Source organism: Pseudophryne corroboree, chromosome 4, assembly GCF_028390025.1.
Source record: "Pseudophryne corroboree isolate aPseCor3 chromosome 4, aPseCor3.hap2, whole genome shotgun sequence".
In the NCBI taxonomy this organism is placed as follows: domain Eukaryota; kingdom Metazoa; phylum Chordata; class Amphibia; order Anura; family Myobatrachidae; genus Pseudophryne; species Pseudophryne corroboree.
This window is the reverse complement of record NC_086447.1, coordinates 105,787,023-105,809,804: the sequence shown is the minus strand read 5'-3', so window position 1 is coordinate 105,809,804 and position 22,782 is coordinate 105,787,023. Positions and strand designations below refer to the sequence as shown.

Below are 22,782 nucleotides of genomic sequence, written 5' to 3'. Positions count from 1 at the left end.
GCAAATTTTAGGACTAAAAATAATATTGTGAGGTGTGAGGTATTCAGAATAGACTGAAAATGAGTGGAAATTATGGTTTTTGAGGTTAATAATACTTTGGGATCAAAATGACCCCCAAATTCTATGATTTAAGCTGTTTTTTAGGGTTTTTTGAAAAAAACACCCGAATCCAAAACACACCCGAATCCGACAAAAAAAATTCGGTGAGGTTTTGCCAAAACGCGGTCGAACCCAAAACACGGCCGCGGAACCGAACCCAAAACCAAAACACAAAACCCGAAAAATTTCAAGTGCACATCTCTACTTTATATACATACTAGTTGGAGTACCCGGCATTGCCTGGATTTAAATTCTCCAGTTATTAAGTTATCAATGAGTTGGATGTAACTGTCAACATATTAAAAATAATTAGTCGCTCAGTAGCTCTTCCAACACACCCATGAGGTGGCTGCCCAGTGTCTTTTTTGTTTTTGGGGTGTCGCCAGTAGCCCTGATCCCCAGCATTCCTTTCTGTTCAGTTTGATAATCACTTTTCCACTACGAATTGGGTTTAAAGTTTTCCTTCTGTTATCAATGTTGCTATTAAATTAATACAAAAGAAGCAGAAAAACAGTTGACTCCTGTTGGGGAGCACTCAATTTCAGACATAAAGAAATCTAGTATAGATATCTGTTAAGATCATAAATTTTATTGATTAAGTTTAATAATAGAGAGTTCTAATTATACCAATAAGTGCGAATTTGTAAAAAGTGTATTAAACATTATATATAGCCTTGGCTATGATATCTGGGTAGCCGGGTTCCTGGTGTTATAATAAATAATCTCTGTGTTACAGAAAAAACTTATTTATGACCATCATTTAATCTGCATAATCGACTTTAAAGAAAAGTTATTGCAGAGGATTGAATCATAGGTCATATATCCAATTTTCGTACACTAAATTTGTGCACTGCTTGCAATTTAGTATGCGAGTGGATCCAGTGAGTAGCGATAAATTGCAGTACCTGGGTGTTCCAAGGTGGTCTCCCAACCGAGTACTGGCCCGGCCCTCCACTTCTTGGCTTCCAAGATCAGATGAGATTGGGCATCTCCAGTGGTGTATGACCGCAAATAGCTGCGCTTAGACCTTTCGCCCGAGTAGAATTTAAGCAGTAACTGCTTCCAAAATGTTCCGTCCAGGCTGTATTGGTGTAGTTGTCCGGAGAAGAGCTCCGGAGCTGTAGAGTGCGAGAATGCTCCCGGCGTCCAGGGTCCCAGTAACCTCTGGAATCGAACAGCTAACTCCGGTCACGTGATGCGCATCACGCGATCGGACAACCCTGACATACGTTTCTCAATGATGGCTTGATCACAGGGTGACCGGAGTTAGCTGTTCGATTCCAGAGGTTACCGGGACCCTGGACGCCAGGAGCATTCTCGCACTCTACAGCTCCGGAGCTCTTCTCCGGACAACTACACCAATACAGCCTGGGCGCCACGGCCAGAACACCGCCAATCCCAGCACGGAGGTAACGCCGGTGCACTCTTCATGCACCGCGAGCGCTATCCCGCTGAGAGCAGCTGCACGGTCTGGCCATGATTAGCAGACAGCAGGATTTTTGGTATCGTATGTGAAATACCCATTACAACTAACCTATATATTTTGTTATCATCAGCGTTAGTGTGACTATTTTCCGCTTGGAGCTGTCACTCATATAATACGAGTCACACAGGTAGTAACGGTTGTTTATAGATTTAACTATTTATCATAGATACCTTAGTCTCTAATTTAGAGTGCTATTTCTGCATATGTCTGTTTGAGCATGTTAACTGTCATTTGTGCTTATTTATAACAGATATTTTAGTCTCTAATTTAGAGTGCTATATCTGCATATGTCTGCTTGAGCATGCTAATTCTCATTTGTGCTTATGCACAATCTGTTGTTCACGCTTAAATGCTGGCTGTATTTCTGCATAACCATTGGAGGAAATTAAGAGTGATCATAGATTAGCCTCCTAGAGCGTTCTGTCATAGGAAATTATTTTGAGCACCTAATAATAGTCCGCAATACTATCAGTAAAACTTATCAGTGAATTATTTTTTTGTCACTTTAATTGTTACATGGAATTTGTTTCAAATGACATATGTATCAATATACAGAGCTCAGAACTTGTAACTGTTTCAGCTTAAAACCACAGTGTGCGGTGTAATTGATACATATATCATTATACTGAGCACAAAATCTGAAATTGTATCTGGACTACTTTCAGTTATTTTGAGTGATATACTAAACTTTGCTCGTTACAGTCTGAACAGTTCTCTGGGCCCTAACTGGTATATGGGCTACACAGTGTTTGATTCATTCATGCTTAGAGCCCTTGTAATGTGGACTTAGGTGCAATTAATCCTTTGAAATAGGAACTGCTGTATTTGAATAACAGTTACAATTCCTGGTATATATGATTTATCAGATTAATGTGGTAGTTTTGTGATCATAGTATCTGTGACAACAAATCACCTCACTGTGTTATTTCTCTAGCAGGTAATTCATTATTATTTCCTGCACTCTTACCTGTGTTTATAAATACACATATGAGAAAATTTGGTTTGTGATCACTGCACGGAACATTTTGGAAGCAGTTACTGCTTAAATTCTACTCGGGCGAAAGGTCTAAGCGCAGCTATTTGCGGTCATACCCCACTGGAGATGCCCAATCTCATCTGATCTTGGAAGCCAAGAAGTGGAGGGCCGGGCCAGTACTCGGATGGGAGACCACCTTGGAACACCCAGGTACTGCAATTTATCGCTACTCACTGGATCCACTCGCATACTAAATTGCAAGCAGTGCACAAATTTAGTGTACCGAAAATTGGATATATGACCTATGATTCAATCCTCTGCAATAACTTTTCTTTAAAGTCGATTATGCAGATTAAATGATGGTCATAAATAAGTTTTTTCTGTAACACAGAGATTATTTATTATAACACCAGGAACCCGGCTACCCAGATATCATAGCCAAGGCTATATATAATGTTTAATACACTTTTTACAAATTCGCACTTATTGGTATAATTAGAACTCTCTATTATTAAACTTAATCAATAAAATTTATGATCTTAACAGATATCTATACTAGATTTCTTTATGTCTGAAATTGAGTGCTCCCCAACAGGAGTCAACTGTTTTTCTGCTTCTTTTGTATTAATTTGATACCAATTTCTGACTCTGGGGAGCACAACTGAGGGTTAACATATATACACACCATATAGGCAAAGAAAAGCCCTAAGGTGTTTGGTTACCTCACTATGAAGTTAATTCATTAATAGTACTCAGTTTTTTGAGACAATTACTATTTTTTGCTTATAATATTTGTTTTCAATCTGTGCAGTTCCCTCCATAAACCTTTTTTTCATCAATGTTGCTATTCCAAGGCTTTTGGATGCACAACAATTTTTGTCTTCCCACCTCCATTTCTGTCCATTATTTTAGTTATTTGATTTATGGTTATTTCAGTCAGTTACTTCAGGTCAATGAATTATAGTTATTTCTGTCAGTTATTACAGTTCATTAAAGTATTCATACAAATGCATTCAGTGGAAAGCCTAGAAAAGGATCCCTGTGTCAAAATTCTGTCCAGCGTACAACTATGGGAGGCCCAACTGGGACTCCAACTCCCTAGTATGTCTTCTGGGATCCAATGTTATCACTCTGTGAAGTTTTCCTAAAAATCCATTCAGTGGAAGGGCCAGAACAGGCTCCCTGGGTCACAGTTCTGGCTGGCGCATTCCGCCGTGAGGACCGACTGACCCCAACACCCAAGTATGTCTTCTGGGATCCAGTGTTACCACTTTGTGAAGTTTTCTTTCAAATCCATTCAGTGGAAGGTTCAGAACAGGCTCCATGGGTCAAAGTTCTGCCTGGCGCATTCTGCCGTGAGGTTAGCCCAACACGTTTCATCACTCAGACTTCTGACCTCTGATTAAGATAAGATTATTTTTAACCTTGTCTTGTAGGAAAACCGATTTATTTCTCTTGTATGTCCTTTAAACAATTCCCCTTTTTATGTTTTTATACCTATATGTATTGTTACAAATAAATTGTTATTTTTTTATTGGATAATTGATCCTTTTATTCTAATATATTATATGACACCATTGGTCGCTTTTACCCTCATCCCCTGGTTTTAGAATATATATATATATATATATATATATACTATACAATCAGTAGCGGATCTTGCCATGGGCAAGCAGGACTTTTGCCCGGGGCGCCGCCTTCTGGAGGGCGCAGGGCGCCGCACCAGGGCAAGATCCGCTGCTGCTGTGTGCCCCCCGCTGCCCGCTGCCCCCCTGCTGCCGCTGGCCGCTGCCCCCCCCCCCCCCCCGCTGCCGCTGGGAAGGGAAACTAGACGCGTACGCGTCTAGTTTCCCTTCGTGGAGAGGTCCTTTACTGTGCGGTGACGTCATCGCGCACCGCACATTATTTCAGTCTGTACAGGGGGCGTAAATGACCATGCCCCCTGTACTAAGCCATGCCCCCTAATGCCGCCCGGGGCGCCAGAAGCCCCGGAACCGGCCCTGTATACAATAGCCCAGATCTGTGACTTTGTGGCTGTGTATAACGCTGGGCGTGGCTAGGAGCTCTCATTGGGTTAGTGGCAGGTCTATCACACCCAGTCCACAGCTGATTGGGCGAGAAACGCCCTCCCACACAGGTTACATCCAATGGGAGGCTCTGCCCTTTGCCTGCTGTGTTTTCACAGAGCAGGATTAGCAATGGGACTGATGGAGCTGCAGCTCCAGCCCCACACCCCAAAATAGGCCCACTGCATCTGCAGCAACATACCCTCCAACAATTTACACATAAAAATTGATACAAATTCGAAAAGGGGGCGTGGCCACAGCTACAGCTGCGTGGCCATGCCCCTTTTCCTATACTTTCAATGGAGGCTTGAAGAGTCAAAAATCGGTACAGACCATAAAAAAAAGGGACTGTACCTGCCAAAAAGGGGCAGCTGGAGGGTATGCCACTGCATCTGCAGCAAGTCTCTGTGCTGTAAATAGGGGGAAAAAATAAGATTTTAAACCTACCGGTAAATCTTTTTCTCGTAGTCCGTAGAGGATGCTGGGGACTCCGTAAGGACCATGGGGATAGACGGGCTCCGCAGGAGACATGGGCACTTTAAGAAAGACTTTAGGTATGGGTGTGCACTGGCTCCTCCCTCTATGCCCCTCCTCCAGACCTCAGTTAGAGAAACTGTGCCCAGAGGAGACGGACAGTATGAGGAAAGGATTTTTGTTAAACCAAGGGCAAGATTCATACCAGCCCACACCGTTCACACCGTATAACTTGTGATAAACTAACCAGTGAACAGTATGAAAAAATAACATAGCATCAGTCGGAGACCGATGAAAACTATAACATAACCCTTATGTAAGCAAAACTATATACAAGTCTTGCAGAAGTAGTCCGCACTTGGGACGGGCGCCCAGCATCCTCTACGGACTACGAGAAAAAGATTTACCGGTAGGTTTAAAATCTTATTTTCTCTTACGTCCTAGAGGATGCTGGGGACTCCGTAAGGACCATGGGGATTATACCAAAGCTCCCAAACGGGCGGGAGAGTGCGGATGACTCTGCAGCACCGATTGAGCAAACAGGAGATCCTCCTTAGCCAGGGTATCAAACTTATAGAACTTTGCAAAGCTGTTTGAACCCGACCAAGTAGAAGCTCGGCACAGCTGTAGTGCCGAGACCCCTCGGGCAGCCGCCCAAGACGAGCCCACCTTCCTAGTGGAATGGGCCTTGACCGATTTTGGTAACGGCAATCCAGCCGTCGAATGTGCCTGCTGAATCGTGTTACAGATCCAGCGAGCAATAGTCTGCTTTGAAGCAGAAGCGCCAACCTTGTTGGCTGCATACAGGACAAACAGTGCTTCTGTTTTTCTGACTCTAGCCGTTCTAGCCACGTAAATTTTCAAAGCCCTGACCACATCAAGGGACTCGGAATCCTCCAAGTCCCGTGTAGCCACAGGCACCACAATAGGTTGGTTCATATGAAAAGATGACACCACCTTAGGCAAAAATTGAGGACGGGTCCGCAATTCCGCTCTATCCATATGGAAAACTAGATAGGGGCTTTTATGAGACAAAGCCGCCAATTCCGACACTTGCCTAGTCGAAGCCAAGGCTAACAACATGACCACTTTCCAAGTGAGATATTTTAACTCCACCGTTTTAAGTGGTTCAAACCAGTGCGACTTAAGGAAACTCAACACCACGTTAAGGTCCCAAGGCGCCACCGGAGGTACAAAAGGAGGCTGAATATGCAGAACTCCCTTCACAAAAGTCTGTACTTCTGGGAGAGAAGCCAATTCTTTTTGAAAGAAAATGGATAAGGCCGAAATCTGAGCCTCAATGGAGCCTAATTTTAGGCCCAAAATCACTCCAGTCTGTAGGAAGTGAAGGAAACAGCCCAGATGGAATTCTTCCGTAGGAGCATTCCTGGCCTCACACCAAGAAACATATTTTCGCCATATACGGTGATAATGTTTAGGTGTCACGTCCTTCCTACCCTTTATCAGAGTAGGAATGACCTCATCCGGAATGCCCTTTTCCGCTAGGATCCGGCGTTCAACCGCCATGCCGTCAATCGCAGCCGCAGTAAGTCTTGGAACAGACAGGGCCCCTGAGTTCTTGAACCTTTTCCATTGGAAGATACATCCTTTTCTGGTCCGTATCCAGAATCATGCCCAAGAAGGTCAGACGAGTCGTAGGAACCAGCTGCGACTTCGGGATATTGAGAATCCAGCCGTGTTGCTGTAACACTCTCAGTGAAAGTGACACGCTGCTCAGCAACTGCTCTCTTGATCTCGCTTTTATGAGGAGATCGTCCAAGTACGGAATAATTGTGACCACCTGCTTGCGCGGGAGCACCATCATTTCCGCCATTACCTTGGTGAAAATCCTCGGGGCCGTGGAAAGCCCAAACGGCAACGTCTGAAATTGGTAATGATAATCCTGTACCGCAAATCTCAGGTACGCCTGATGAGGTGGATATATTGGAACATGAAGGTATGCATCCTTTATGTCTAGGAATACCATAAAATCCCCCCCCTTCCAGGCTGGTGATGACCGCTCCGAGTGATTCCATCTTGAACTTGAACCTTTTCAAATATAGGTTCAGGGATTTTAAATTTAAAATGGGTCTGACCGAACCGTCCGGTTTCGGGACTACAAACAGGGTTGAGTAATATCCCCTCCCTTGTTGCAGTAGGGGAACCTTGACCACCACCTGTTGAAGATACAATTTGTGAATTGCATTTAACACTAACTCCCTTTCTGAGGGAGAAGCTGGCAGGGCCGATTTGAAAAACCGGCGAGGAGGCACCTCTTCGAATTCCAGCTTGTAACAATTTATGTTAGCTTTCAGTTATGGGGCAGTTGTCTACGGGGCAGTTGTCAGAAGTTTAGAAATATACGAAGTTTGGAAATTACAAAGTTAGGAAATTTTAAAAAGAACAGTTAAACCAACAGTTAGTCTACATATATCTCGCTGAATATGGACTGATCAGCTTTCTATATATCTTTTCATCTCACAGGTATGTGGATTTCTGCTTGTTGATCCCTACACCTATGCAATAACCCACAGACATCTCCATGCTATATTTTCAAATGTATGTGGATTTCTGCTTGTTGATCCCTACACCTATGCAATAACCCACAGACATCTCCATGCTATATTTTCAAATGTATGTGGATTTCTGCTTGTTGATCCCTACACCTATGCAATAACCCACAGACATCTCCATGCTATATTTTCAAATGTATGTGGATTTCTGCTTGTTGATCCCTACACCTATGCAATAACCCACAGACATCTCCATGCTATATTTTCAAATGTATGTGGATTTCTGCTTGTTGATCCCTACACCTATGCAATAACCCACAGACATCTCCATGCTATATTTTCAAATGTATGTGGATTTCTGCTTGTTGATCCCTACACCTATGCAATAACCCACAGACATCTCCATGCTATATTTTCAAATGTATGTGGATTTCTGCTTGTTGATCCCTGCAAACTGTACCTCTTGATCTCTATTCACACCAATGTATATTTTAGCAGTGTATGTAATTGTATTTGTAGAATATTAGTACTTGCTTATAGCTGATATTATCTTTTGTATAGATGTTGATCAGTGGAGTGGAGTTTATTAGCATACATGGCCTGGTGTTTACTTAACACAGGGTAATATAATTCCTTTGATTAGATGTCCAATTAGCTTCAGCTGAAGCCTTTGTAAATTAGAACTAGTATATGTTAGCTTTCAGTTATGGGGCAGTTGTCTACGGGGCAGTTGTCAGAAGTTTAGAAATATACGAAGTTTGGAAATTACAAAGTTAGGAAATTTTAAAAAGAACAGTTAAACCAACAGTTGAACAAACATTGAAAAACATTGGAAAGCAGGTAAATCTACCATTTAATTAACTATTTCCATAAGCATTTTCCTATCTAAACTTTACTCTTTATAAACACCATGCTCCACAAACTGTTTTTACTCATAGCACTTCATGGTATCCTCTATAAAATGACATTGTCCTTCACTATTCCGGTTATTTATCGCTCTTTACACATTGCAGCCTCATTAATCCACTCCCCTCTTATTAACACTCATGAGCTTTTAACCTATCTATGTACACTAACTGTCACATCCTCTACATGTCACCATAAGAAACTATCACACACCTCCCCCAACTATACCTATCTCTCTCTTCTCCTGCTTCTACTAGCTGGTGACATATCCCCAAATCCAGGTCCCATCCACATACCACGCTCACATTCAGCTGATTCACAACGGAATATAAAATCAACAAACCTTATCAACATCACTTGTCTCCCATCTACCTCCAAGTCACTAAAATGTGCTTTATGGAATGCACGCTCTGTTTGCAACAAATTAACAGCTATTCATGACCTTTTCATAGCAAACAAATTCAATATGCTGGCTATAACAGAAACCTGGCTCACACAATCAGACACTGCCTCCCCTGCAGCACTGTCACATGGTGGCCTCCACTTCACACACACCCCCAGGCCTGGTAACATCAAAGGAGGGGGTGTTGGAATATTACTGTCCAAATCTTACACGCACATCGTTTTACCACCTGTTCCCTCACTCACATTTACATCCTTTGAAGTACACTCTATTAGGATTTTCACCCCTTTCTCTCTGCGTGTTGCAGCTATCTATCGCCCACCTGGGCAACCCAAAAAGTTTCTGGAAGATTTTTCTGCATGGCTCCCTCACTTTCTATCCTCTGACATCTCCACCATCATTATGGGTGATTTCAATCTCTCTATTGACAGTCCACAATCTCCCCATGCCTCTAAACTACTCTCTCTAACCTCCTCTCTTGGCCTCTCCCAATGGACTGACTCCCCTACTCATCAGGAGGGCCACTGCCTTGATCTTGTATTCACCAGACTATGCTCTGTTTCTGAACTCACTAACACTCCTTTCCCTCTCTCAGATCACAACCTTATCACATGCATGCTCTCCTCCATTACTTCAAACTCCATGTCCCTAAAGTCTACAAGGACACCTCTTACCCGCAGAAATATTAACGCTATTAATTTTCAACAACTATCTACCTCTCTGCAACCACTACTTTCACCAATTTCTACATTCACCTCTCCAGAGACTGCTGCGTCACACCTTAACCAAACTCTAGTAACAGCACTTGATGAAGTGGCTCCAGCTACCCATCACACTCCACGTAGACTTAGATGTCAACCGTGGCACTCTAAATACACTAGACACTTACAAAAACTCTCACGAAAAGTTGAACGCCAGTGGCGTAAATCTCGTAGTTCAAGTGACTTTCTCACATATAAGACCACCTACCACTCTTATCGTACTGCTCTGGACACTGCCAAACAAACATATTTTCAATCTATCATCTCTGCTCAAGCCTCTAACCCCAAGCTACTTTTTAATACATTTAAATCACTTCTTGTCCCTCCCTCACCTAACCCACCAGCCACTGTCAGTGCGCAAGATCTTGCTTCCTATTTCAAGGACAAGATTGACAAGATCCGAAATGAAATGGTATGCTCTTCCACAGCAAGTGACCTGCTCAATTCCCTGCCTGAACCCTCTAACACCTTCTCTTCCTTTGATCCTACAAATGAAGATGAAGTATCTGCACTCTTTTCATCTGCCTACTCTAATACATCTCCCCTTGACTCTATACCCTCACAAATTAGTAAAGCTCTGTCTACTGTGCTCATCCCAACCTTAACGAAAATCTGTAATCTCTCCCTGTCTACTGGTATCTTTCCTTCTCTATACAAGCATGCAGTGATTACTCCCATTCTGAAAAAACAAAACTCTGACCCGAACACTCTCTCTAACTACCGTCCCATCTCTCAGCTCCCATGCCCCTCCAAGCTACTGGAGAGACTTGCCTACACTCGCCTCACACACTTTCTTAACTCACACAGCCTACTGGACCCACTTCAGTCAGGATTTCGTGCCCAACACTCCACAGAGACAGCACTGACTAAGGTAGTGAATGATTTGGTCACTGCTAAATCTAAAGGACATTTCTCTCTACTTATTCTCCTTGATCTCTCTGCTGCTTTTGACACTGTTGACCACTCTCTTCTCATACAAACACTACAATCCCTAGGTATTCAGGACACAGCCCTTTCTTGGTTCTCATCCTACCTATCTAATCGCTCCTTCAGTGTTCGTTTCTCTGATTCCACCTCTCCTTCGCTACCTCTCTCAGTTGGAGTACCGCAAGGCTCAGTCCTAGGTCCTCTGCTTTTCTCTATCTATACCACATCTCTTGGCAAACTAATCAACTCTTTCGGATTTCAGTACCATCTGTATGCGGATGATACTCAAATCTACCTATCCTCCCCTGATTTGTCACCATCTGTATTGGGCCGTGTCACTGAATGCCTTTCTGCCATTTCATCTTGGATGACATCTCGCCACCTCAAACTTAATATTTCCAAAACAGAATTAATTATATTTCCACCGGCCAATAGTAGTTTCCAACCTGATATATCTATCACTGTTGAGAACTCTGCAATCACCCCTACCCCACAAGCTCGCTGCCTAGGTGTCATTCTTGACTCTGAACTGTCCTTTGTTACCCACATTCAATCTGTCTCAAGATCATGTTACATACATCTAAGAAACATATCCAAAATACGCCCTTATCTTACACAAGACACAGCAAAAACTCTAATCCATGCTCTCATTATCTCCCGCATTGATTATTGTAATAGTCTCCTGACCGGTCTTCCCAAACATAAGCTCTCACCACTACAATCCATTTTGAATGCAGCTGCGAGGCTAATCTTCCTTGCCAGACGTTCATCGTCTGCAGATCCGCTCTGTCAGTCCCTCCATTGGTTACCGGTATTCTACCGTATTAAATATAAGATACTTTTACTCACATACAAGGCTATTAACCAAACTGCACCAACATACATCTCTTCACTCATCTCAAAATATCTCCCTACCCGACCTCTCCGCTCTGCACAAGACCTACGTCTCTCATCCACACGCATTACTTGTTCACACTCAAAATTACAGGACTTTATCCGGGCTTCACCCACTCTGTGGAATGCCCTCCCACGCACAGTAAGACTCGCCTCTAGTCTCCAAACCTTTAAATGTTCCCTGAAAACTCACCTCTTCAGACAAGCCTATCAAATTCCAGACCCACCCACATAACCTTCAGTGCTTCCCTATCTAATTACATCCTCTGTAGAGTATTCATAACATCACATATCATGTCTTTCTTTAGTCTCACACCCTCCTGACACTTGGATAACTTTGTCGGGTATCATCATACAACCCATTAAGAACCTAGCTATCTGGTGGACCATTATGCAATAGGTAGCATCAATCCTTGTGTATCTATGCCTATTTCCCTATAGATTGTAAGCTTGCGAGCAGGGCCTTCCTACCTCTGTCTGTTTTTACCCAGTTTTGTTCTATTACTGTTCCAATTGTAAAGCGCAACGGAATATGCTGCGCTATATAAGAAACTGTTAATAAATAAATAAATAAATAAATTTCTACTGCCCAGGGATCCACCTGTGAGTGAACCCAGATGTGGCTGAAAAGTCAAAGACGTGCCCCCACTGGGGCGGACTTCCGTAGCGGAGCCCCAGCGTCATGCAGTGGATTTTGTAGAGGCCGGGGAGGACTTCTGTTCCTGGGAACTAGCTGTGTTGTGCAGCTTCTTTCCTCTGCCCTTACCTCTGGCAAGGAAGGACGCACCTCGTACTTTCTTGTTTCTATGTGACCGAAAGGACTGCATCTGATAATGTGGTGCTTTCTTAGGCTGTGAGAGAATATAAGGCAAAAAATTGGATTTACCAGCTGTAGCTGTGGAGACCAGGTCCGAGAGACCTTCTCCAAACAATTCCTCACCCTTGTAAGGTAAAACCTCCATATGCCTTTTTGAGTCGGCATCATCTGTCCATTGCCGGGTCCATAGGACTCGTCTAGCAGAAATCTACATAGCGTTGATTCTAGAACCCAATAGACCAATGTCTCTTTGAGCATCCCTCATATATAAGACAGCATCTTTTATATGTCCTAGGGTCAAGAAGATGGTATCCTTATCCAGGGTTTCAATTTCCGCTGATAAGGTATCCGTCCATGCTGCTACAGCGCTATCAACCCAGGCCGACGCAATAGCCGGTCTGAGTAAGGTGCCCGAATGCGTGTAAATGGACTTCAAGGTAACCTCCTGCTTGCGATCAGCAGGATCCCTGAGGGTAGCCGTATACTGGGATGGCAGCGCTACCTTCTTGGATAAGCGTGTAAACGCTTTGTCCACCCTACGGGAGGATTCCCACCGTATCCTGTCCTTTGGCGGGAAAGGATACGCCATAAGAATCCTTTTGGGAATCTGCAGTTTTTTGTCTGGAGATTCCCAAGCTTTTTCACATAACTCGTTCAGCTCATGTGAGGGAGGAAAGGTTACTTCAGGTTTCTTTTCCTTATACATGTGTACCCTCGTGTCAGGGACAGGGGGTTCCTCTGTGATATGCAAAACATATTTTATTGCAATAATCATATATCGAATACATTTAGCCAGTTTTGGCTGTAACTTTGCATCATTATAGTCGACACTGGAGTCAGAATCCGTGTCGGTATCTGTGTCTACTATTTGGGATAGTGGGCGCTTTTGAGACCCCGAAGGTCCCTGCGACATAGAGACAGACGTGGGTTGATTCCCTGGCTGTTCCCTAGCTTCCGCTTTGTCTAATCTTTTGTGCAATAAATTTACATTAGCACTTAAAACATTCCACATATCCATCCAGTCAGGTGTCGGCGTTGTCGACGGAGACACCACATTCATTTTCTCCTCCTCCTCCCCCAGAAAGCCTTCTACCTCAGACATGTCGACACATGCGTACCGACACACCACACACTCAGGGAATCCTCTTATCTGAAGACAGTTCCCCCACAAGGCCCTTAGGAGAGACAGAGAGAGAGAGTATGCCAGCACGCACCCAGCGCTATATGACCCAGGAAAAAACACAATATGTTTACCTAGATAGCGCTGTAATCTGTATATTGCGCCAAATATGTGCCCCCCCCCCCTTCTTTAAAACCCTCTTTCACCGTGGATAAGCAGGGGAGAGTCCGGGGAGCTTCCTCTCAGCGCTGTGCTGTGGAGAAAATGGCGCTGGTGAGTGCTGAGGAAAAAGCCCCGCCCCCTCAGCGTCGAGCTTCTGTCCCGCTCAAATATGTAAAAAACCTGGCTGGGGCTCTTTATATATACAGTGCCCAGCTGTATATATATACTTTTGCCAGAAAACGAGGTTTATTGCTGCCCAGGGCGCCCCCCCTGTGCCCTGCACCCTTACAGTGTCTACCTGTGTGTGCTGTGTGGGAGCAATGGCGCACAGCTTTACTGCTGTGCGTTACCTCAGTGAAGATCTGAAGTCTTCTGCCGCCTCTGAAGTCTTCTTACTTCTCATACTCACCCGGCTTCTATCTTCCGGCTCTGCGAGGAGGACGGCGGCGCGGCTCTGGGACGGACGGCGAGGGTGAGACCTGCGTACCGATCCCTCTGGAGCTAATGGTGTCCAGTAGCCTAAGAAGCAGAGCCTTGAAACTCACAGAAGTAGGTCTGCTTCTCTCTCCTCAGTCCCACGATGCAGCGAGTCTGTTGCCAGCAGGCTCCCTGAAAATAAAAAACCTAACAAAATACTTTCTTTCAGGAAACTCAGGAGAGCTCCCTATAATGCACCCAGTCTCCTCTGGGCACAGTAGTAAACTGAGGTCTGGAGGAGGGGCATAGAGGGAGGAGCCAGTGCACACCCATACCTAAAGTCTTTCTTAAAGTGCCCATGTCTCCTGCGGAGCCCGTCTATCCCCATGGTCCTTACGGAGTCCCCAACATCCTCTAGGACGTAAGAGAAACATCCTTTCACTGCAGCGTCCTATGTCCTGCTGCCAGTCCACCTGCCCCCTCCTCCATCAACAATCCCCACTCCCTTTGCCGCCGCACAGGTGGAACAAAAGCTGCTGCGGCCACCGGCATAGATGTGTATGAAAGGGCGCAGCGGAAGGCTTTCATAGCCCTCCCTGCGCCACATACTCTCTGTGCCCCGGAGCCTCCTCTGCGCGTGATGTCACAGAAGAGCCTCCCTGCCACAGCAGCGCCCAGATCCCAAGAGGCCCTGACTTCGCAACACAGCACCTGGGCTGCCAGCCTGGAAGCCCCAAGATGGCTAATGTAACGGATAGAGTGGGTGATATCGCGGAGGGTCACGTATGGACTCAGCGTCAATCAATCAATGTAAAAGGTGACAGTGCTGTGCCTTGCAGTGGGTGTGCAGTCTGGTCCGGTGCTAGGGTGTTCGGCACCCCCCTGTAAACTATAAATTTTCACCCTTGCATACTTTACAAAGGCACAGCGCACATAATACCCCCTGTAGTAGAGACACTTACACATGTAACGCCCCCTGTACCAGTGACACTTACACATGTAACGCCCCCCTGTACCAGTGACCATACACAAGTAACACCCCCTATAGCAGTGACGCTTACACACGTAACGCCCCCTGTATCAGTGAAGCTTACACACGTAACGCCCCCTGTACCAGTGACGCTTAACACATAACACCCCCTGTACCAGTGACGCTTACACATGTAACGCCCCCCTGTACCAGTAACCCTTTCACACGTAACGCCCCCCCCCTGTACCAGTGACGCTTACACACGTAACGCCCCCTATACCAGTGACGCTTACACACGTAACGCCCCCTGTAGCAGTGAAGCTTACACACGTAACGCCCTCTGTACCAGTGCCGCTTAGACACGTAATGCCCTTGGTACCAGTGACGCTTAGACACGTAACGCCCCTGTATCTGTGCCGCTTAGACACGTAACGGCCCCTGTACCAGTGATGCTTACACACGTAACACCCCCCTATACCAGTGACGCTTCCACACGTAACACCCCCCTGTACCAGTGACGCTTACACAAGTAACACCCCCTGTAGCAGCGACGCTTACACATGTAACGCCCCCTGTACCAGTGACGCTTACACACCTAACGCCCCCTGTACCAGTGACGCTTACACACGTAACGCACCCTGTACCAGTGACGATTACACACGTAACGCCCCCCTGTACCAGTGACGCTTACACACGTAACGCCCCCCTGTACCAGTGACTCTTACACACGTAACGCCCCCTGTAGCAGTGATGCTAACACACGTAACGCCCCCGTAGCAGTGACGCTTACACACGTAAAGCCCTCTGTACCAGTGCCGCTTAGACACGTAATGCCCTCTGTACCAGTGACGCTTAGACACGTAACGCCTCTGTATCTGTGCCGCTTAGACGCCTAACGCCCCCTGTACCAGTGCCGCTTACACACGTAACGCCCCCTGTAGCAATGCCGCTTACACACGTAATGCCCCCTGTACCAGTGCTGCTTACACACGTAACGCCCCTTCTACCAGTGCCGCTTACAGACGTAATGCCCCCTGTACCAGTGCTGCTTACACACGTAATGCCCCCCTGTACCAGTGACTCTTACACACATTATGCCGCAGTCACACATACACACACACAACAGACACATATATATATACAAACACACACACATACATACTGTACATACATTACACACATACACAGTCACACATATATACAGTATACACAGACACTGTATATATATACACACACACACTCACTCTCTTTCCAGACACTTACCTAATGAAGTCTGGCTGGCCGAAGCTGTAGCAGCTCATCCTCCTGCTGCAGCATGGTCCCATCTAGCGCCGCCCCTTATTCCCATCTAGCTCCGCCCCTTTGGCTCCCGCCCGGCCACTGAATGTCACACAGGGGGGTGGTGGAAGAGAGGAGGCTTTGTGCTGTCGGCGCCGAGGGGGAGAGGAGGTTTTGTGCTGCTGGCGCCACTGCATGTGTGACAGCAGCAGGCAGCAGCAGCAGGGATAGCAGCAGCAGCTCAGCACAGGGATGCAGAGCATAGAGAACGCCTCTCCTTCCTGGTGCCTCCCTGCACTGCATCCCTTTGCTGAGCAGCTAGCGCCGGGCCTGTGTGCAGTGTCTGACACTGCACAGCACTCTCACCTTTTACAATGATAGTGATTGGCTGCTGTGCGAGTCTCCGTGAGAGCCACTGCCAAAGGGAGGACAGCAGCTTAGCTGCTGACAGGAGGAGAAGCAGGAGAAACATTACCCGCCCCTCCCCCACTCACAGTACCTCCAGGCCCCATTCGCGGAACCCCCACACTCCCCCTCCGGCACCCGCAGTAGCTCCGGACCCCCTCCCCCACCCGCAGCAACCCCGCATCCGCCCCTCCCACTGCACCAAGGCATTTGCCCCTCCCCCACCCGAGGCACCCCTGCAACTACTCCTCCCCCACCCGCGGTGGCTCCGGACCCCCACCTGCAGCACCACCGCACCAGCCCGTCTTCCACCTGCGGCACCACCGCAACCGCCCCTCCCTCGGCACCCCCCAATCCCATCCGCGTCTTCCCCGCACCCGCCACTCCCCCAACAAAGCACCTACTAGGTGATTCATCAGGCCCTGAGTGCGCTGTTCACGCCATTACAAGGGATACGACCCCTTAACCATCGCACGCCCTTTGTCTGTGCAATATTTAACCACTCACACGATTATGATTGGAGGTAATACTCCATATAATAAAAATATTGCACGCCACAAGGGTGTGCAAGGGTTAAGGAGGCATAGCCCTTACGACGGTATGAAGAGCGCCCGTAGGGCGCGATAAATCACCTAGTAGATATATATATATAGATATATATATTTATATATATATCGACTTGTAAGGCAGGTTTTCCGGTAAAACACAGTGGGGTAAATTTACTTAGATGGGAGTTCTGTTTAAGATGGGGTGTTGCCCATAGCAACCAATCAGAATCCAGGTATTATCTTCTAGAAGGTCTTAGATAAATGAGAAGTAGAATCTGACTCTTGAAGAGCTGGAAAACCCGGACTTCTGTTTTTCACTTGCAAAAAAGCCCGGAGTTATAAATCTCCACTGCAGGTGCAGAATGTGCAGATCTTGTTTAATTCTACCTTGGAGGGAACTGATCCCACCAGAATGGGAACAAAACAGGTGAGAGACCACCACTCTTACCACAATATATATATATATATATATAATAAATATATATATATATATATATATATATATATAGATGTATAACACTTATACTGAAACCCCTAACTCAAAATCCTGCATTTGCTCATGACACCATACAGCCTGGGTCAGCGTGACCATTACGCCAGGTAGACGGCCGCATAGAGCACCCCATTATGTATATAAGGGGCACTACTACTGTGGGCAATATGTGTAAAAGGCACTACTCTGGTGGGCATAATGTGTAAGGGGCACTACTGTGGGCATTATATGTGTTATAACGTGAATAAGGGACACTACTGTATGGTGTAATATAAATCAGGGGCACTAGGTGCAGTGTAGGGTGAATAAGATTGTACTACTGTGTGGTGTAATTTGAATTGGGGGTGCTATTGTGTGACCATGCCCCTTCCTTGTGAAACTACAACCCTTTTTGCAGCAAAGTCATGTCCTGTCCCTTTATAAAATATTGGAGGGATAAATATAAGGCTTTTTCACAACAAGGGGCGCCAAAATTTATATTTGTTTACCAAAAAATGAAGCTCAGGCCAGCCCTGCAGTCAGCGAAAGATGCCCGGAGCAACCGTCCTTAAATTTAGCATCTTATTTGCATAGCAGATAGAGCGAAACACTACTCACAGTCTACCAGATACACCGGGATACCACTTTAAACTAGAGATGTGCACCGGACACTTTCCGGGTTTTGTGTTTTGGTTTTGGATCTGGATTGGTTTTGCCAAAACCACCCTTTTGAGTTTTGGTTTTGGATCTGGAGAAAAAACAAAACAAAACATAAAAACAGCAAAAATCACATAATTTGGGGGCGGGGTTTTGAATCCTATAGTATTATTAACCTCAATAACATTTATTTCCACTCATTTCCAGTCTATTCTGAATACCTCACAATATTGTTTTACGGCAAAAGGTTGCACCGAGGTGGCTAGATGACTAAGCTAAGCGACACAAGTGGGCGGCACAAACATGTGGCCCATCTAAGAGTGGCACTGCTGTGGCAGACAGGATGGCAGTTTTCAAAACTAGGCCCCAAAGAGCACATAATGCAAAGGGAAAAAAGAGGTGCAAAATGAAATTGTCCTTGAGCCCTCCCACCGGGCCCTCCCACCCTTATGTTGTTTAAACAGGACATGCACAGTTTAATAAACCCATCATTTCAGCGACAGGTGGTTTCCCTGGAAAAAGCTTGCCAAGTTCTGTAGCTACAAACATACCACCTCCATATTTGATGACTTTGCACATTATGAGAAGAGGCAAGAGGAAGAGGACAGTGTCAAGAAGGTGATTAAAAATTAGAGAGGCACACGCAATCAGGAACAACACACAGGTTTTCACCTCCACTCCTATCTTGGTGTGGAACAGAAAGGATTTTAACCGGGTGGTCTTCTGTTTGCCGGCGGTCGGGCTCCCGGCGCTCAGTATACCGGCGCCGGGAGCCCGACAGCCGGAATACCGACAATTATTTTCCCTCGTGGGGGTCCACGACCCCCATAGAGGGAGAATAAAATAGTGTGGCGCGCGTAGCGCGCCACCGTGCCCGTAGCGTGGCGAGCGCAGCGAGCCCGCAAGGGGCTCATTTGCGCTCGCCAAGCTGTCGGTAAGCCGGCGGTCGGGCTCCCGGCGCCGGGATGCTGGTCGCCGGGAGCCCGACCGCCGGCCAGCCGTAGTGAACCCCTTTAACCAAGCAAATATATAATTACCACATTACTGGACAAACTGAAAACAAGGGGTCAAAGCCTCCGAATTTGTACCCCCTTCTCCATTTTCAGGGATTACGATAATCTCGAATTTAATGCTGGTATGCAAATAAACTGGTGTATGCCACAGGATCAAGATTGGATATTTTCCCCTAAATGGAGTCTGGAGACTTATTTTGTGAAAATCTTGTGGGTTTCTTTTTTTCCATTTTTTAATTGCATTTTTATTTACATATTTTGTGGCAGATGCCTTATTTTCATTTTTCACAGCTCCCAGTTACACACATGTGAGCATACCTGTGTGTCTTGTTTATTTTATTCAGATTTTATTTTTAAATAAAGCAGCCCCTTAAATGTTTTAGCAGCCCCTTGTGCCCCCCCACCCTCCCGCTCCAGTGGAGATTACCACTCTAGTCCAAACTCATTTCATATTAAAAGTAGGACTGTGGGAGAAAGCAATGCTAACCTCTGTGCCACCAGCATGCCTCAGCCTGGCAAGCCAGACAGCTTCCTGGCTATAAGCCACTATGAGACTCCATACTGGGCCCTTATTCAGTAATTGTTTGTGCCTAACAGGAGCTCCTGGTACATCTAAGGCTGCAGTGCAATGGAAAGCTGATGCAATGCAAGATCACTGAAACTCTGTTCTTCTAACACCACAAGGTCTTGAGATAACCCTACGCATCCCCTACATTGTACAATTATTAAGGAGAAAACATTTACAAAATAAAGGAAAAGAACCCTGTACAAAAATGTGCATCTTGTAAATAATCCCAAAATGTGGATCATTAATAAATCAAAATTAAGGTTGACTAATTGGAGCCATTCATTTGAGTCCCTAACATGAAATAATTGAGAAGAACCTTTCTCTAATGCTGGGTACACAGTACAGACTAGAAAATATATCTACTATAGATGAGCGGGATCAGACAGGGCACCCCTGGAGTTATATGGCAGACATATAGACACAGGTGTGTTTGGAAAATCTAGTTTTCTCTGGCAGTTGCCAGAGAAAATGAAGTAGCTGTTGCCATGTCACATTCCGCTGGATTATGATTCTGTCTTTTCTTGGTCTGACTGACTTTGGCCACAAATGTGGTCTCTCCACACTTTGTCAAACTTGGAATTTCCATTTCCACCTTTGCTGCTATATGTTTTTACAAATCTGGTTGTGATGTTGAAGCTTGTTTCATATTCTGCTCTAGGCTTTATTTTAAACTTTAAACTAAAGCTTAGAGTACAGCAGCACCCCTGGAATTATACAGCAGTACCTCAAGTACAGCAGCACCCCTGCAATTATACAACAGCGCCTCTGGACTTACACAACAGATAGGAAACACCCCTGGACTTATACAGCATAGGCAGCACCCCTGGAGAATTACACAGCAGACAGGCAGCAGCACCCCTGGACTTAAACAAAAGTGGGGCAGTAACCCTGGACTGATAGGGCAGAAGGGCAGCACCCCATATAGGCAGCACCCATGGAATGAGGTGGATTTTTTGGTATTTTGCCCAGGCATGACAAAGGGCTTTTTCATCCAATGGCCAACAACTGTCTCCACTGGTGCCTTATTCAAACAAACCACATCCCAATCAGAATCCTCATCGTCAACTTCCTCCTCAGCGCCAGCTATACCAATATCCTCCTCATCCTGGTGTACTTCTACAGTGACATCCTCAATCTCAATATCAGCAACTGGACTGGCGGTGCTCCTCCCAGCACTTGCAGGGGGCATGCAAATGGTGGTAGGGGCCTCCTCTTCCTATCCAGTGTTGTGAAGGTCAAGACTAGACATCGCAACCGCGGACACACTTGGACTCTCCTTGGGGACTTGTGATATCTCTGAATGCACAGTTGTTTTTTTCCTGTGCTTTAACAAGCTTATTTTTTTATTTTTCGAGAGGGAGGAGGGCTTCCATCTTTATGAGAAGCTGAACCACCAGTCATGAATATAGGCCAAAGCCTTAGCCTTTCCTTACCACGTTATGTCGTGAATGGCATATTGCCAATTTTACGTTTCTCATCAGGTAATTTCTTTTTTTTTTTTTGTTATTAATTTTTGCTTCTTGGATTTTCCATGCCCTCTATGACATTGGGCATTGGCGTTAGCAGACGACATTGATGGAATTGCATCGTCAATGTCATGACTGGTGGTAGCAGTTTCAGCACTAGTACTAGGAAGTTGTTCCTGATCTTTCCCAATTTTCTCCTACAAATTTGTGTTCTCCATTTCACAGGACAGCGCCCCTTTATTAGTACAGCACACAGAACAGCGCTCCTTTATTTTTACAGCAAATGGAACAGTTCTCCTTTATTTTTACAGCATACAGGACAGAACCGCAACGTTCCTTTATTTTTACAGCACCTGACAGGGCCACAGCATTCCTTTAATTTTACAGAACCCTTATTTTTTGACAGCATACAGGACAGGGTCACAGCATTCCTTAATTTTTACAACACCCCTATATTTTTACAGCATACAGGACAGGGCCACAGCATTCCTTTATTTTTACAACACCCCTATATTTTTACAGCATACAGGACAGGGCCACAGCGTTCCTTTATTTTTACAACACCCCTATATTTTTACAGCATACAGGACAGGGCCACAGCATTCCTTTATTTTTACAGCACCCCTATATTTTTACTCCACACAGGACAGTGCCCCTTTATTTTTACAGCACACAGGACAGCGCCCCTAACAGCACAGGACAGCACTCCTGTACAGGACACCACAGGACAGCACCCCTGTACAGCACAGGACAGCAACACCCCTGTACAACACACCAAACAGCACTGGACACCACAGGACAGCATCCCGGTACAGGACCCCTAACAGCACAGGACACCACAGGACAGCACCCCTAACAGCACACAGGACAGCAGCCCTAAAGAGCACACACTGACCACACCCGACGCCACCACCCACAGAGAGACAGAGGTCTGTCTCCCTCACTCTCCAAGACCAGAGTGAAAATGGCGGCGGCGCGCAGCTCCTTATTTGGAATCCAAAACCCGAGAGAATCCGACAGCGGGATGATGACGTTTTGCATTTTGCCTCGTTCTGGGATCCGAGTCTGGTGGGAAGTCCCGAGCCGGACTCGGATCCGTGCTTGGATCCTGAAGTCCGGGAGGGTTCGGATCTTGGAGATCCAAACCCGCTCATCCCTACTTTAAACACACAGGAATTAGTTTTGAACAAGCACAAAGTTGCAGATGACAAAAGAACTTGGCGTGAGAAAAAAACGCTGCATCGTAACACTTAATATACAGATTCAGACTCACTCACACTCAGACGTACAAATGTCGCAAAAAGTGCAATGTAGCAATGTGTCATTTTGTCACTTCCAGTTGTTTTATTTATGTAACTACGATGCACATTATGAGCTTGGCACG

At 45.7% G+C, this 22,782-nt stretch overlaps 2 pseudogenes; one reads left to right on the top strand and one right to left on the bottom strand.

Annotated features, from left to right (window-relative positions):
* Positions 1-992: 992 nt before the first annotated feature.
* On the bottom strand, positions 993-1,112 carry LOC134912401 (5S ribosomal RNA; annotated as a pseudogene).
* A 1,551-nt stretch (positions 1,113-2,663) lies between these two features.
* On the top strand, positions 2,664-2,783 carry LOC134913411 (5S ribosomal RNA; annotated as a pseudogene).
* Positions 2,784-22,782: the final 19,999 nt, after the last annotated feature.